Here is a 13590-nt window from a genome sequence, read left to right as displayed (position 1 = left end):
CATCATCCCAGCACTCAGGAGGTAGGGGCAGGAGAATCGCGAATTCAAGACTAGCCTGAGAGGCATAGCAAGACTGTCTCAAAACACGAGCATTTCTCATTGCCACTCAGTTTGCCTGTTGGTGTCCAGAGAGATTCCACCACCTCAGCCATCACCAGTCCCCAGGGTCTGGACCTCAGCTGTGCCCTGGGGGCAGAAAGGGACCCACTGGTCAGTGGTGTCCTCACAGTCAACGTCAGTCTTTGGTATCTGGCTGGAATTCTTCTCATGGGCAAGGTGACCTTTTGCCTCTGGTGAGTGGGCTGACTTGTGATTGCATAGAAGAGGCCATGGCCCTTCAGTCTCGGAGGGACGTGTCCCACACCCTCGGCCACAGTGGAAACTGCAGAAGATGGGGTCCTGGACCCCTTTCTCATTCCCTTTTTCACTTGCTTATATCCCTAGTTTCCATTCTGAAACCAAAAAGCGCCAGTCTCCTTCCCGTGGACTTCCCCTTAAGAAAACCCACTTTCAGGGTCCTGGGGACATAACTCAATCAACACTGTGCTTGCCATGGGAACCTGAGCTCTGTCCCCAGTACCTCATTAAAAAGCCAGGCATGGACTGGAGATGCAGATAAAACCACCAGCTACCAAGCCCAACAACCTTAGTTCAAGCCTCCCCCACTCCCCCACCACACAACACCACCGGCACCTCCCCACCCCCATCCACATGGGGAATGGGAATCTCCCAAAAACTATCCTCTGGCCTCAAGTCACAGCACAACCTCACCCATATGTACACACACACACACACACACATTAATCAAAACCTAATAAAGTGTTTTTAAATCTATCAAAAAAATAACAGCCAGGAGCTATGAGAGCCTGTACTCTGCTGAAGAGGCAGACACCAGAAAGATCGGACTCGATGGCCAAGAAGCTGAGCCCAGCTGGTGAGCTCAGGTTCAGCCGGGGACGCTGTCTCAAATCTTAGAGGGAAAGTGACTGATGTGAAAAAAAAAAAACACGGAGGGGTGGGTGCTGGAACCTAAGGCCTCCACAAGCACACGTGCAAACACACATGGGGTGACCTGAGGCCTCCACATGCACACGTGCAAACACACATGGTATCACCTGAGACCCCACATACAAACAGGCAAACACACATGGGGTGACCTGAAGCCCCCATATGCACACGTGCAAATACACGGAAGGAGATGGGGTACATGCTGCTTTCAGTGATAAATCTTTTTTTTTTTTTTTTTGGTTTTTCAAGACAGGGTTTCTCTGTATTGTTTCGGAGTCTGTCCTGGAAGTAGCTCTGTAGACCAGGCTGGCCTCGAACTCACAGATATCCTCCTGCCTCTGCCTCCCAAGTGCTGAGATTAAAAGCATGCACCACCAACGTCAGGCCAGTGATAAATCTTTAGGGGGAAAGAAAGGAATTTCCTTTCTTCCTCCTGCATTTTCTTAGGGTTTCTTGTAGTCCAGGCTAGCCTAGAACTAGCCTGTGTATCCAAGGATGGCCTCAGGCTCTGATCCTCCAACCCCATCTCCCAAGTGCTGGAATTATAGGCATGCATCACCATCCTCAGGATTTGCTGGAATGTTTTAAGCAACAGACATCATGATTTTTTCATGGCTAAATAACTGACAATGATTATTTTAAAATAAAAAACATTTTATAAATGAATGGTATCTGTATTAAACATCTACTTTTTTCGGTTATTTCTAATATTGTCCACATATTCAGAGGTCCAGAGTGAGGGCTCCCCAAGGAGTGTTGTGATTGCTCCTGTCAGACACCAGGAGGAGCCATTGAGCTGAGTTTCTCTTTTCCTGGAGAGAGAGGGGAGGGAGAAGAGAGAGACAGAGAGACAGAGAGACAGAGAGAGAGAGAGAGAGAGAGAGAGAGAGAGAGAGAGAGAGAGAGAGAGAGAGAGAGAGAGAGAGAGAGAGATGTAGGGAGGGGGAGGGAAAGAGGAAGAGGAAGAGAGAGAGATTGAGAGAGAGATGTAGCTATGTGAATTTGAACCCAGAACCCAGAGGAGGGCCAGCTGTTACTTATTGTAGGCCGCCTTGTCCTCCTCCGGGTACGAATGCTGGCTCAGGCTGTCATTGAGATGATGAACAGCCAGGATGGAGGCTGAGGGTGTGTAGAGCTCAGTAACAGAACGTGTGCTTAGCATGTGCGATGCTCCATTCCATTCCTAGCACAGGTATTGTTTTAAAAAATCACCCCAGGCTAAAAATAACAAAAAGCAGCACCCATATAAAACAGCTTCTAGCAAGGTTGGTTCACCTCTGTGGGGGCAGGGCCTTGTCATTCCATGAGCTCCTGCTTCAGGGACCCCCAGCAGACAGGAGATTCAGTGTCAGTCTTTTCTTCCACTCTGAGCTCAGCTCTGCAGCAGAGAGGAGGGGACATTGGAGGAAGGTGACCTCGGCTCTGATGACAGGCTGGGGCACTGGCTGACTTCCTTAAGGCAGTATTTTATGTGAGTCTTTTGCACCCTAATCCCAGCTCTCAGGAAGCAGAAGCAGGAGGATCTCTGTGAGTTCAAGGCCAGCCTGGTCTACAGAGTGAGTTCCCGGACAGCTAGGGTGTTACACAAAGAAACACTGTCTCAAGGGGAAAAAATCCTCAGCAATTAAGAGAGCAGGCTGCTCTTCCAGAGGACTAGGTTTGAATCCCAGCACCCATGGGGCAGCTTACAACTTTTCTGTAAATCCAGTTCCAGGGGGATCTGATGCCCTCTTCTGGCCTCAGCAGGCACTGCACACATGTGACCCACCCACATGACATAAAAATAAATCTCCAAAAATATGTTTTTAATGTCTGTTTATAGAAACAGAAAGCCCTGACCAAGGCGGAGGTATACTCAGTGGTGACCATGACAAGGCCCTGGATTCTGTCCTCAGTGCCAAAGAATGAACAATATTTGTGGGTGTGTTTGCCTAGGTGTGACGGTTAATATCAGAGAGATTGATAGTCACGCATTCTCGGTAGTCAGCTCAACACTCCTGCAAAGAGGGGGCCCTCATATGAGGTCACCTCTCATTGGCCTATGGGCCCGACTGTGGGACACCTGCTGGATTGTTCATTGGGGGAGGAGGGCCCCGCCCACTGCGGCAGGTGGCCCTGGGTCACATAAAGAATCTCAGTGAGGGGAAGCAGGAAGTAAGCCAGGGAGCACTTCCTGTTTCAATCTCCTGCCTCGGTTTCTCTTGATGAGCTGTAACTGGTAAGTCCAATAAACCCGTTCGTCCCACAGCTGGTTCTGGTCCTCGTGTTTAACCCAGCAACAAAATGCTAACCAGGACGGTGAGCGTTTGGAGAGAGGGAGGCAAGAAACACAGCTTCCTGCAGTCGAATGCAGTACCCCGAGGAATTCCCCCCACTTTCGGGGACCTCAACTCAGGCCGAACAGGTACCCGTGGCTTCAGTTCAGAAAGGAACCCCACGTCTCTCTACTTTATGAAGTGGGGTTGGGACCTAGTTATGGTATTTTACTATCAGCTTAGCTGTGAGGGTTAAGAGGAAGAGAGGGGAACCCCACACACTGGAGAGCGTGGGCGTGGGCTCCCCAGAGGCCATCTCAGCTGTCTGTGGAGTACAGTGGTCCTGGGTAGGGTTTGGTGCAGTGAGAGGATGTTTTGTGGCTAAGAAGCCTGGGGGCACCGTGTGCCCCCAGGGACACATGGCAGGACTACAGTCGATGGGTAAGAGTCTTAAAAGTTTTGCCTGAGATTCTGAGGCCATGCCTGGGGAAGCAAACAAGGCCCATGACCCTAAACATCCGGGCCTTAAACACGGTCATTGTCACTTTAACATAAAATATCTACATATGAGAATATTATTTAGTCTATAATTGTTGTAACAAATGCTGGGCTGTTTTAACTTTTGTTTATTTATTCATTGCTCTCTGTGAATGTAGAGGTCAGAAAACAATTTATAGACGCCAGTTCTCTCCTTCCAGCATAGACGGGCTCAAACTCGGTTCCTTGGGCTCCCTGGGAATGCCTTTATGAGCTCAGTCATCCAGCGGACCCAGATGTTGTGGACTGCACTGGAATTCCAGCTTCTCAGCTCACAGGAGGCTTCACCAGACTCCAGGGAGGGCTCCCCCTCTGTCTACCCGGGTAATAACTGATAACTGGGCAGGACTTAGGATCACCCAGGAGACACATTTCTGACCACGCCTGGAGGATTTCTAAATTGGGTGAACCGGTGTGACCCACCACGAGTGTAGATCGCACTCTAGCAAATCTGTGCAGCTGGGCGTCCTTCACATGCACGCGCTGTGGGCGGGGCCACCAAGGCCTGTAAAGTCCTGTGTGCACAGACCGGGCCCTCTCTACGGTGTCCACTGGAGGGCAGCACCTTCTCCACAAAGGCGGCTGAGTCGGCTGCCCCTCCCTCCAGCCTCTGGCCTGACCTTGTTTGTACAGCTACCCTGAGCCTTTCAGAAGATTCTGGCTCTGGTGACAGGAGCACGCACTGGGTGTGCTCTGGAAGAGCCCTGGCTATTTCTGAAGGACGGCCAGCTTCTCAAGGGCTCTCAGTCCCTATTGCGCTACCCACAGGCAGCTCTGAACACTGAAACCTCAGGGCCTGCCTGCGCCCTCCTGGCTCCTGTCCCCCAGGCTGTCCCCTTGGAGGAGGAGGTAGCCTGGTGACTTTCTCCCCTCTGATTGAATGAAACTGGTTTCCTGACTTTAAAGGACTTGACTCCCAGACGCCCCTGCGAGAACATTTTTCAGAAAACAAAGTTGACCTCAGAAATTTGGTTTGAAAATAAGTGTTATCCTCAAATTACCAGCAGAAATCCCCCACCCCACCCCACCCCACCCCACCCTGGCCCTCGTTTGGGTTGTTTTCAAACAATTTCTGCTATGATGTTTGTAACAGGGAAGGCGAGAATCATAAATTAGCAAGTTATAGCACCATTATGTCCATGGTCTGTTTGCCTAGAAGTCACAAAAATATTAGGGATGATTATGTTATGCAGAGCCATCTCACCAGCCCCTTTGAAAGTTTTTTAACATGTATTTAGTGTTGGGGGAAGGGGAAGGAGAACCAGATAAGCGTGGGTCTCACGCCACAGCGCATGTGTAGGAGTCAGAACACGATTTCTGTGGAGTCAGGTTCTCTCCTTCTACCGTGTGGGTCCTTGGGAATAAACTCAGGTTGTCCGGCTTAACCAAAGGTGCCGAAACCCACGGAGCCATCTCACCAGCGCAGAAATTTAAATACTGGAAAATTTGAGGAGATTTTATTTGAGTTCATGGCTTCCTCAGTATTATAGAATCTGTGCTACTTGAGGAGCATCATTATCTAACCCAACTATAGAAAGACTGTTATTTAAATTCTTACTGTGGGTCATTCTGGACCTCGTTACATGCGCACGTGCGCGCACGCGCGCACACACACACAATTTCAGACCTGTCCTCAGCCCCTCCCCCCCAAGTAAAACAGATAATGGCCAACTTTTAGCTACTTCAAGACCAAGCAAGCCTAACTGACTGAAATGAACTGAAAACATCTCAAAGTGTGGAGAGATGGCTGAGCAGCAAAGGCTCCTGGCACCAAGGGTGGCCCCATTGCGTTCTGTTCCTGGGCCATGAGGTTTAAAGAGATGACTGATTCCAGAGGTTGGCCTCTGACCCGCACATGTGTGTCACGGCCTGTGTGCAGCTCCACAATAGGTAGACAGACAGACAGAGAGACAAATAGGTATTGTGGGCATATTGGATTGGCGCACACCTTGAATCTGAATACTCAAGAGGCAGATGCAGGCAGATCTCTGTGTGTTCAAGGTCAGCCAGGCCTACATAGTGAGTTCGAGACCAACTAGAGTTATACTGTGAGACCCTATCTAAAATAGCATATAAATAAATAAATGAGAAAAGTAATAAAATTTTAAAAGAAAAGGTTTTAAAAAGATTGTGCTGGGTGTTGGTGGTACAGGTGGATCTCTGCGAGTTCGAGGCCAGCCTGGTCTACAGAGTGAGTTACATGACAGCCTCCAAAGCAATACAGAGAAACCCTGTCTTGAAAAAAAAAAAGATTGAGCCCAGTGTTGGTGGTGCACACCTTTAATCCTGACACTCAGGAGGCAGAGGCAGGTGGATCTCTATGAGTTCAAGGTCAGCCTGGTTTACAGAGGGAGCTCCAGCACATGCTCCAAAGCTACAGAGAAACCCTGTCTCAAACACGAGTATTTCCCTCCTGGGCTGGGAGACAAGAACTCTTCCATTCATTCCACTGTCCCTAATAAGTCTCAAATGCAGCTGCCCAGGCCCAGGCCCTCCATTGGCTCCTGAGGGGCTGTGGACTGATGGAAGCCAGACCTCCAGGCCAGGCGGGCGATCTGGCAGGCCGGGGCAGCAATGGGCCATCTCTCTGAAAAGGGTTCCGTTCTTACTGGTCCACTTTCCAAACTGGGCCTTTGCTGATGAAGGCCTCGGCCACAGTGCGGCTGGGGGGAGCCCTGCTCCTCTTGAGTCCACTGTCAGTCTCGGGGGTGAGCCAGATGTTCTCATAGTCTTTATGCTGCTGTGGCTGCAGCAGCGTTTCCAGAAGGAATATTCTTCAGGGCTGAGGCAATGGCTCAGTGCACAAACTGCTTACCATACGTAGGCAGGTTTTTCTGTCCCCTACCAGATCCCACATCACAACATGAAGACTTATTATTAGGTGTGAAAGCTCGACCGGTAGCTTAGGCTTGTTTCTAAGGAGACATTATAACCCAAATTAACCTGTTTCTGTTCATTGACTTTCTGCCTGGTGACTTTATTCCCTTTACTCTGCTGCTTTCCTCCCTCCTACACCTCTGGCTGGTGACTCTCCTCATCTCCGCCCTTCTTCTTCCCTGAAATTCCTGCCTAGCTGTAGGTCAAGTGACAAATCTTCACAGGGTACAAAGAGATTATCCCACAACAATTATACAAGAATGAGGACCTGAGTTCAAATCTCCGGAACCACGAAAAGCCAGGCACAGTGGTTGTGTCTCAAACCCCAGCGCTCTGACAGTGAAATGGGAGGCAGGAGAATCCCCAAAAGTTCACAGGCCAGCTAACAATGACAAACAACAAAGAGACACCTGAGACCACACACCTGCTCAACACACACACACAATCACACACATATACACACACACATGTACACACTCACACATACACACACACACATACATATACACTCACACACACATACACACACAAACTCCCAGAGATTGGAACACCATGGCCCAGAGTTGAGAGAGCAAATGGGACTCAGTAAAAGATGACAGTCTAGAAAGCAACCAGCGAATGACGTAGCCCACAATTAAGGCTTTGGAATTAATTCGATGTCATGGAAAACCACTGGAGGGTTCTCAGTGTGAAAATGACCTGATTGGGTTTGTATTTCAAGGGAATAAATAGCAATAAAGAATAATGAATACCCACCACTCCACTACCCATCCTCAGCAATAGCCCCAGGCAGACAGGACAGCCCTGCAGTTTCTCCAGGCACCTGTACTTTAATTGATAGAGCCACTGTTCTGTCTACGTTTGTTTTATTATCTTGTTATATGTTTTGCCACCTTAAAATTATATATAGACCATGTTGTATTGTTGAACTTTTTATAAACAAGATTGAGCTGTTTTTCTTGCTGTCCGGATCTGTGGTTCAGCATCGTTTGTGAGATTTTGCCCTGATGTGTCCGATTCCATCCCTTCCTGGTGTTTGCCCTGTTGGTGTGTCTAATGTCATCATCTATAAAGCATCACTATATCTCTTGACAAACGCTAGGTTTTCCCATTAATACTCAATTATAAGAAATGCTGCTCTGAGGGCCAGAGAGCTGGCTCAGATGGTACAGTGCTCACTCAAGCCTGAAGACCCAACTGAGCCCAGCGCCCACATAAAAAGCCAGGTATGGTGGCACACTTGCAACTCCAGCACTGAAAAGGGAGAAATAAGTGGACCCCTGGGACTCTCCGGCTGGCCAGCATAGACCAATCATCCAGCCTCAGATCAGTGAGAAACCTTGTCTCAGAAACCAAGACAGGAGGCTGGAGAGATGGCTCGGTGGTAGAGCTCTCTTCAGACTCACAGAGGACTGGATTGGAGCTTCCCAGCCCCCGCATGCCCATTCACCAACACCTGTAATTCAAGTGGCAGGAGATCGCATGCCCTTCTGGCTTTCCAGGGCTTCTACACACATGGAGTGCACACTGGGGCACACATGCATAAGATCTCATATGATTCATGACGGGCAGCTCCTGAGGAAACAAGCCCTGGGACCTAGGTTGACCATTGGCCTTCACGAGCATGTGCACACACATGCACCTGCGCGCACACACACACAACTGCATGAATGCACACACACACACACAACTGCATGAATGCACACACACACACACAACTGCATGAATGCACACACACACACAACTGCATGAATGCACACACACACACACACACACACAACTGCATGAATGCACACATAACCACATCTTACACTCTCTTATTATACTTAATATAAAGATCCTATCAGTCTTCCTCCTGGTAGTGTTAGGCACCAATAACAACCGTAACCTGAGTCTGTGATGTCAGGGAGTTTGTGAAGAATGCCTGCTGAACCCACTAGCTGGAAGTACTTCACGAAAAAGTGGCCTCCCCAACTGCAGATTGCCAAACATGGCCACCAAAAGCCAGGTCAGCCTGAACCGCGAATGTGGCCTTATGCTAAAGGGAATCTTTTTTATTAGATTTACTTTTCTATTTTATGAGTACATATCTATGCCCGTGTATGTCTATGCACCATATGCATGCAGGTGCCCTCAGAGGCCACAAGAGGGCATCAGATCTCCTGTACTGGAGTTACAGACAATTGTTAGTCACTCTAAGAAGGTAATGGAAAGGTCAAAATCAGCCCGAGCTACAGAATCAGTTCCAGGACAGCCAAGCTTGGGCAGTGAAGCAAACCAAGAAAACCAAAAAAACTGGTGAAATGTATTTCAACTAGGGGGCCATGTTTCAGACCCAGCCAACAGCAGAACAGCTTTGACCATGTGGTTCTGGCTTTAGAGTCAAGGATACAGGAAAAATGTTATGGAATCTCCCTCTGCAACTAAGGAAAGCAACTGAGGCCAGGAATATGTCTGGGGTGTCCCTGAATGGAGGCCTAGAGAGGCCGTTGTATCAAGCTGTGAAGGTGATTTTCTTTAAATCTTGCTAAATGTTGATAGACAAAATATTGTAACTATGTTCTTACTTGATAACTGTTCTTTTATATATAATTTGACTATGTTAAAGTAAGACCTTTCTTTTTGTTTAGACAGAAAAGAGGAGATGATGGGAGAAGTCCTGTGTATATGTCAATAAAGCACTGTTGTCCAATAGGGAACTAAGATAGGAGGGACTAGGAGTCCAGGAGGACTCTGGGAAGGAGAAACACAGAGTCAAGATGTAACACCATGGGGTAGGAAGCCCGGAACTATTCTCCGGTAAGAGAAATACTTAGATTAACAATTATGGGGTAATTACTTAAGTCAGAGCTAGCCAGTAAGAAACAAGCAAGGCCAACAGCTTTATAATTAATATAGCCTCCTGTGTGTCTATTTGGGTCTGATGCAGCTCTAGAACCAGGCTGGCGGGAAGGCTTCTCTCAAGGAAAAGGTTTCCCTTTACATAATGGTGATCAGGAGTGGGATGATGAATTTCCACGTAGAGCAACAAAAGATTTAAGGGAATTTTAGAAACAAAAGAACGGAGAAAAGCATGGGCTTTTTGGTAGCAGCATTTTTCTCAGGTGGGCTCTGTTTTGCTAGCAACAAGCAGAGACTCACGTGACTCGCTGAAGGGAGTCTTGGAGTCTTCCTGACTCAGCATTAAAAAAAAAAAAAACAGCAAGGTTCTTTTAAGAGGTTCTGCTAACAATGAAAAGTGTGTAAGCACAGCTGGAAGTGGCAGTGACCACATCTCCAAGCCGGCAGCTGGAATCACGCTTACGCCCGCCATCTTGGAAAAAAACGGCCGTTTAAAACAGCCGAGGTTTTAACAGATAAGACACATGGCCAGAAAAACATAAAGATTTACAGTAAAGTCAGACTTGGATAAACAAAACCTCTAAAGGTTTACAGTGTGTTTAAAAATATACCTAAGATTGAGAGACAAAAAGAAACGGCAAAGTGGTAAATTAATAGAAAAGCCGGATGTGGTGGCGCACGCCGGTAGGATTTACTCCAGAGGCAGAGGCAGGCGGATTTCCAAAGGGAAACCCTGCCTCAGAGAAAAATAAATAAAAGTAAAAGAAATAAAGTAATAATAGATAAATAAATAAGCCACGTAAAGATGAAAAATACACTGAGAGTCTGGATACTGTACGCTATTGTGTTTTTCAGTTTTTTCATTGCTAAGGAAGGAACAACTGCTAAAGTACACTTGATTATAAATGCTGCTGAATTAATTCAACTTCTATCTTTTGAAAATGCCTTGACTTCAAAATTTAAGTATAAGGATATGTTACTTTGAAAAAGAGTTTTTCTTTATGTTTCTACAGAAAATGAAAAGCTGAGGATTCCTTCCAGGCTTCTGTGGTTTGATGAACCAAGACCCCCAGAAGCAGTGGACCAGGTGTTCCAACAATTGAAACAGATGATACAGTCTTACAGACCGGGAAAATAAGGACTTATACAGGTTTCTGAGTTTTGTCATGATCCCCATGGTATGAACAGCGCCCCCTTCCAGCACGAAGCAGTTTGGAATGAGCGACGTCCTAATTCCCATCTTGTTTATAAATCTTTGTTTTCATTTAAATGGGGTTGTTTACCAATCTCTTTTTAATGGTAAAAGGGGGAATTATGGTATGGGTATGGGTTTTCATTTATTGATATAAATTCAAGGTCAACTTTGTGATGTGTATATTTCTCCTCTTGATTAAGTATTGTGCTTATACTGGTCTTTAAAACATAATGCATAATTAAATACAGACTATAGGTAGTTACTTATAATAGTCAGAATTTATAGTTAGGTAAGTTAGGTTTTCTAGATATATAGAGATGTATTTGAGACAGATAGATAGTCTTCAAACCTTTCAAAGACCTTCAGAAAATAGCATTTAAAATGGTTTAGGGTTTTTCTTGACAATAAGAAATGTCTATTCCTGGCAGCACCAATTATGTCTGAGATGGGCATCAAAGAAACTCATTATGGAGTTTGGTTTCAACATGGCAAGATTAGCCATTTGGGCAAGAAACTGCTCTTGGCAGCCGGGCGTTGGTGGCACACGCCTTTAATCCCAGCACTTGGGAGGCAGAGGCAGGTGGATCTCTGTGAGTTCGAGGCCATCCTAGTCTACAAAGTGAGTTCCAGGAGAGCTTCCAAAACAATACAGAGAAACCCTGTCTCAGAAAAAAAAAAAAAAGAAACTACTCTTGTCTGGACTCTTTGACTGTTGCTCTATAAACTGGACATGCAGGACCCACAGGAAAGTGACTGCTGAACTCAAACAGTCCTTCAGGGTTCCTGATTCATGGAAGAGTCTACGAGACTTTCTGAGGATACAGAAAAATGACTGACAGACTGCCAATGAAGATGGACAGTTTGAAATTTCCTGCTTTGCTGAGAAATATTCCAGACACATTGTGGCCTATGGGCTGAAGATGGATGCCCCAACGTTACAGAGGAACATCAGGTGACTGACTGTTCAGGTAGCAAGATGTCTCTGTCAATCCTAGTGTTTATATATTATCCGTCTGTGGTCTTTGATGGAGTTGAAGACAGTTATAATTATAGTTTGCCTTAGTTATGATAAAAGATAAGCTACATATAGAACTTTGGACTCACAAGGATGGGATAGATGACATTTTCTTTAAATCTTGCTAAATGTTGATAGACAAAATATTGTAACTATGTTCTTACTTGATAACTGTTCTTTTATATATAATTTGACTATGTTAAAGTTAAGACCTTTCTTTTTGTTTAGACAGAAAAGAGGAGATGTTAGGGAAGTCCTGTGTATATGTCAATAAAGCACTGTTGGCCAATAGGGAACAAAGATAGGTGGGACTAGGAGTCGAGGAGGACTCTGGGTAGGAGAAACACAGAGAGTCAAGATGTAACACCATGGGGTAGGAAGCCCAGAACTATTCTCTGGTAAGAGAAATACTTAGATTATCAATTATGGGATAAATACTTAAGTCAGATCTAGCCAGTAAGAAACAAGCAAGGCCAACAGCTTTATAATTAATATCTCCTTTGTATTTATTTGGGACTGATGCGGCTCTAGAACCAGGCTGGTGGGAAGACTTCTCTCAAGGAAAAGGGTTCCCTTTACAAAGGTGAAACCTGGTTTGCCATGGAGATCCCAAATGTTGGAGGTGCCAGAATGGTGAGATTTCTGCAGAGGAGAGATGCCCACAGGGGGTGCAGCCAGCCCAAAGAGAGAAGTCTGCTGTGGTCAACAGAGCTGAAAGGGATTGCAGATCTGAAGAGCGTTTCAACATCAGACATGGAGATGAAGAGTTTCGAGTTTTCCCTGCTGGCTTTCAGTCCTGCTTTGGTCCAATACTTCCTCACTATGCTCCCTTGCCTCCCTTTTGGAACAGTAATGTATATCCTGTGCCGTGGTCTGTAGGAGGTATGTGATCTCCTTTTTTTTTGTGGAGGGGTTGAGACAGAGTTTCTCTGTATTGCTTTGGAGGCTGACCTGGAACTTGCTCTGTAGACCAGGTCGACCTCGAACTCACAGAGATCCCCCTGCCTTTTCCTCCCGAGTGCTGGGATTAAAGAGTGCACCACCAATGCCTGGCCTTGACCTGCTTTTTTTATTTTGTATTTAAAGGAGATTGCAGTTAGGAGTTGCTTTGAATCTCAGAAGAGATTTTGAATTTTGAACTTTTAAACAAATTTGAGGCTATGGATTCTTTTGAAGTTGAACTAAATGCATTTCTGCATTAGGATATTGCCATAAGCTCATTGAGACCAGGGAGTGGGATGTGGCAGTTTGAATAAGAATGGCCCCCATAGACTCATAATCTGTAAGCTTAGGGAATGGCATCAGGAGGTGTGGCCTTGTTGGAGGAAGTGTGTCACTGGGAGAGGCTTTGTGGTTTCAAATGCCCAAGCTGTTAGTATCCAGGCACCTGTGCTGGCCTGCCCTTGGGGTTCTGACAGGATACATCCTCAGCTGCAGCCACTAAGAGCACTGCCTGTGCACCTCCCCTACTTTCCCTTTTCAAAGGGCTCTGCCTGGTGATATCCTGGCCTTATGCTGACCTGGACCCTTGACAACTGGCAGAGGACACACACCGGCTTTCAGGCAGGTACTTGGACAGCTCAAAGGGCCCTGTGTTGTGTGGCTATGTCATGTGTTCTAGGGCTATGTAAGGACTCTGTACGAATGTGCAGACGTTCCCTCTTAAGCGAGCAGGCTGGTCCCTCCCCCTTTCTTCCCGGTTTTTTCTCTTTCCCCGGTTGGCCAACACCTGCCCCTTCTTTTCTCCCTTTCCCCAAAAAACTCCACGTGGGTTTTGTTGAGCTTTGTGGTTCCTGTTTCAACACCTGAAACTACAGCAAACAACACTGTCGGCCTCACCCCATCTCTGCCTGTCTGTCTGT

The 13590-nt window shown here is 46.6% G+C and overlaps 1 long non-coding RNA gene across 2 annotated transcripts; it reads left to right on the top strand.

Annotated features, from left to right (window-relative positions):
- Nucleotides 1-3147: 3147 nt before the first annotated feature.
- LOC110342691 lies at nucleotides 3148-4934 on the top strand. Of its 2 annotated transcripts, none has more exons than XR_002384842.2 (2): nucleotides 3148-3226; nucleotides 3962-4934. It is a non-coding gene; the product is annotated as an uncharacterized LOC110342691 (long non-coding RNA). The 2 variants fall into 2 exon arrangements; XR_005872927.1 differs by lacking the exon at nucleotides 3148-3226 and adding an exon at nucleotides 3257-3412.
- Nucleotides 4935-13590: the final 8656 nt, after the last annotated feature.

The sequence above is a fragment of the Mesocricetus auratus genome, unplaced genomic scaffold (genome assembly GCF_017639785.1).
Source record: "Mesocricetus auratus isolate SY011 unplaced genomic scaffold, BCM_Maur_2.0 Super-Scaffold_100042, whole genome shotgun sequence".
In the NCBI taxonomy this organism is placed as follows: Eukaryota; Metazoa; Chordata; class Mammalia; order Rodentia; family Cricetidae; genus Mesocricetus; species Mesocricetus auratus.
The sequence above is the reverse complement of the archived record's forward strand: the minus strand, read 5'-3'. Positions and strand labels throughout refer to the sequence as shown.